Here is a 3,850-nt window from a genome sequence, read left to right on the forward strand (position 1 = left end):
GTCCTAGGTTCTGTCAGATTTTAACTCATAACCTTCTAGTTTCTGTCAGATTTTACCTAAGAAGGTCTTAGGTTCTGACAGAATTTACCTCAGAACATCCTCTGTTCTGTCAGAATTCACTTCAGAACCCTCAAGTTTCTGTCAGATTTTACCTTAGAACTCTCTAGTTTCTCTTAGTATTTAGCTCAGAACCTCTTGTTTATGTCAAATTTACTACAGAACCTGTATACACACATACCCCCAAACTCTTTTAGTTATGTTGTTATTTTTTTCTTTTACCTTAATATAATTTAGATTATTAAATATGGCTGTCTGAGCTCTGTGTTCCAGAATGCCCATCATGGAACAGATTTGGTGGTAATTGGCATTCTGTGTACACTGTAATAAACCTGCCTCTGCACAGACAATGACGTTTACTCCTGACTGGGGACATAAAGTCATTGATTATATTGCCTTTAAATTTCAGAAAGGAATATAACTTGGCATCTGGTGCTAACTTGGTCAAGAGATGCTACTAAGGGGCATTTGTGGTGTTCCAGTGGTTAGGACTCTGTACTATTGCAAAGTGCAGAGGTTCAATCCCTGGTTGGGAAAACTAAGATCCCACATGCCACGGGGTCAAAATAAAAAGAGATAGAGAGCGAAATATTACTAAGGAAATTGGAAGGAGGCTGTATTAGGAATTTAGTAATATGGCAACAAAAGTCATTCCTATTTTTGTACTCTCCATTTAAACTCAAGCCTGTGCTGGGGTATTTCACTTAATGGGGATCTATTTTTAATCTTATATGAACTTGGCAGTAACTCTCGTGGACAACTCTTGTACCAGGTACTGGAACATGATGCTATGCTTAGACTGTGTATTAATCCAGTTGCTTCCTCATAGATCTTGTGCCAGCGTTCCCATTAAAACACTAGAGAGCCCAGCAACATTGTTTTGACAGCCTATGGGGCCAATTTCTAGTCCTGTGGCAGCAACATGCCTTCTGGAAAGGAGGTCTTTTCTTTGTTTGAGTGTGAATTTCAGGTTGGCTGTTATAACAGTGCCGTCTGCTTATCTTTTCCCAGAAATATCAGGAATGGTAGAGATTCATATTGGAATCTAGAAGGTGTTTAACCCTTTTGCTCACATGGGCTGTTTGTAAGTATTTTAAACAATAATCTTATGCATGTAAGAGGAACGGCATGGGAACAAGAGTGTCTTCACTTATGCCCAATCCTCCTGCAAGTCAGGATTTACTTATTTATTTAAAATATTAAAAGAAATTTATTTGTGTTTTATTTTTTTAAAGTTGGAGGATAATGGCTTTACAAGGTTGGGTCAGTTTCTGATTCACAACAGTGTGAATCAGCTGTGTACACACATATCCCTCCCTCTTGAGCTTCCCTCCTGCCCACCCCCATCCCACCCCTCTAGCTTGTCACAGAGCACAGAGTTGAGCTCCCTGTGCTATACAACAGCTTCCCACTAGTTATCTGTTTTACATGTTTTAGTGTATATATGTGAATGTTACTGGGAAGAGGTGGAGAGGCAGATGTAGAGAACAGACTCAAGGACACCGGAGGGGAATGAGAGGGTAAGATTTATTTTAAGAAACAATGAAGCTTTTCAAAGGCTGGTTATTCATCTCATTGTCCTGGTACTTCAGAGACTTTTCTCATTATTTTGTGGCATCTCTATAATTCTTCAACATCTTCTATGTCTACCATATTTATTTCTCACTACCTTTATACCAAAAACAAAACTATGTACTTGTTTTTGGGAAAACTACTATGATGTTCACTTATCACAAAATATCTTCAAAATATTGAGGAAGTCTTTAAAATGTTTTGGCTTTTCCTAAATAAATAAGCCTCAAACAAACCTTTAGAAAACCTTTTCTTTGTCAAACAATATTCTTGTGAAGAAAGTCAAAGACAAATATCATAATGTCACTTACTGTTGTTGTTCAGTCACTAAGTTGTGTCCTACTCTTTGCAACCCCAAAGAGATTCATGGACTGTAGCTTGCCAGGCTTCCCTGTCCTTCACTACCTCCTGGAGTTTGCTCAAACTCTAGTTCATTGAGTTTGAGCAATGAGTCCATACCATCCAACCATCTCATCCTCTGCTGCCCCCTTCTCCTCCTGCACAAAATCTTTCCCAGCCTCAGAGTCTTTTCTAATGAAGCAGCTCTTTGCATCAGATAGCCAAAGTATTGGAGCTTCACTTACAGGTGAAGGTTTAAAAAAAATGATGCAAATGAACTTGTTTACAAATCGACTCACTTACATAAAAAACAAACTTATGGTTACTGAAAGGGAAATGGGTGGGGAGGGATAAATTGGGAGCCTGGGATTAGCAGATACACACTACTATATATAAAATAAATGAAAAGGATCTACTGTGTAACACAGAAAAATATATTTGAGATATTGTAACAACCTATACTAGAAAAGAATCTGAGAAAGAATATATGTGTATATATACACACATATGTATATATACTGTAACTGAATCACTTTGCTATATACCTGACACTAACACAGCATTGTAAATTAACTATAATTTTTAAAATGGTTAATAAAAAATACAGAAAAAAGAAAAGGGTGATCTAGTGGTACCATTTGATTGCATGGCCAGTGAAGTCCTCTTTAAGGAGGTGACTTAAACTGAACCAGAGTGACAAAGAAGAACCAGTCCTCTGAGGTTTAGAGAAAGGGTCTCAGACAGAAAATCTGCTGAGGCAAAGGCCTTGTGGCAGGAGCAAACTTGTCCTGTCTGAGAGACATCAAGGTTAGTGCGACTGAAATTAAGCCACAGGGGAGAGAGGTATAAGATGCAGTTAGCGGTCTGGGTGGGGATGAGTTCATGATGTTCTGGGTGAATCATTTGCATTTATTTTATAAGAAAAATTGCTAAAGACCTAGGAACATCAGCTGCTGCCTGGGCAAGGCAAATCTTTGTTCTGCAGTGGTGAACACTTAACAGTGGCCTCTCAGAGGACATTATCTTGCCCCCAACACTGGTACCTTGGTTTGCTAGCAGAAAGGGTTTTGGCTTTTGTAAGGGCAGCTGGACATCAGCTCTGGACTGCCTAAGCCATCTCTCCAAGTTGATACAAAGTTACACCTCAATTAAACATGAACTTTCTTTTGCAGCCAATTAAGCCGACTGTGCTCTTTTCCCCATGGGGGCCCAGTGTGCAATGGCTCCAAACAGCAGCCTCCTTGGTACTGTATGCAACCTGTTGCCTGTACAGGTAGCCCTAAGGGACCTTGGAGACAGCTCTTCCTAGTGGGCATTCATGACTGGCCTGCTGTTTCTCAATCTAGACTCCAGACAGGTATGCGCGGTGCCTTTGGAAAGCCCCAGGGCACAGTGGCCAGGGTCCACATTGGCCAGGTCATAATGTCCATCTGCACCAAGCTGCAGAACAAGGAGCATGTGATTGAAGCCCTCCGCCGGGCCAAGTTCAAGTTCCCTGGCCGTCAGAAGATCCACATCTCCAAGAAGTGGGGATTTACCAAGTTCAATGCGGATGAATTTGAGAACATGGTGGCAGAAAAGCGACTCATCCCGGATGGCTGTGGGGTCAAATACATCCCTAATTGTGGTCCCCTGGACAAATGGTGGGCCCTGCACTCATGAGGATCAGCTCTGTTCCCTCCTTAATCACGCTCACCAATAAATGCTATTTTCTGTCAAAAAAAAAAAACATGAACTTTCTACTTTTCATCTCTACTTGCCTGGAATAAGGGGAAGGTCTGTCTGGTCAAGGCTATGGTTTTTCCATTGGTCATGTATGGATGTGAGAGTTGGACTGTGAGGAAGGCTGAGTGCTGAAAAATTGATGCTTTTGAACTATGGT

General features: G+C 40.8%; 1 non-coding gene across 1 annotated transcript; it reads left to right on the forward strand.

Annotated features, from left to right (window-relative positions):
- Window positions 1–3,134: 3,134 nt before the first annotated feature.
- On the forward strand, window positions 3,135–3,269 carry LOC133049002 (small nucleolar RNA SNORA70). The gene has a single exon (XR_009691169.1). It is a non-coding gene; the product is annotated as a small nucleolar RNA SNORA70 (small nucleolar RNA).
- Window positions 3,270–3,850: the final 581 nt, after the last annotated feature.

Source organism: Dama dama, chromosome 29 (genome assembly GCF_033118175.1).
Source record: "Dama dama isolate Ldn47 chromosome 29, ASM3311817v1, whole genome shotgun sequence".
Lineage (NCBI taxonomy): Eukaryota > Metazoa > Chordata > Mammalia > Artiodactyla > Cervidae > Dama > Dama dama.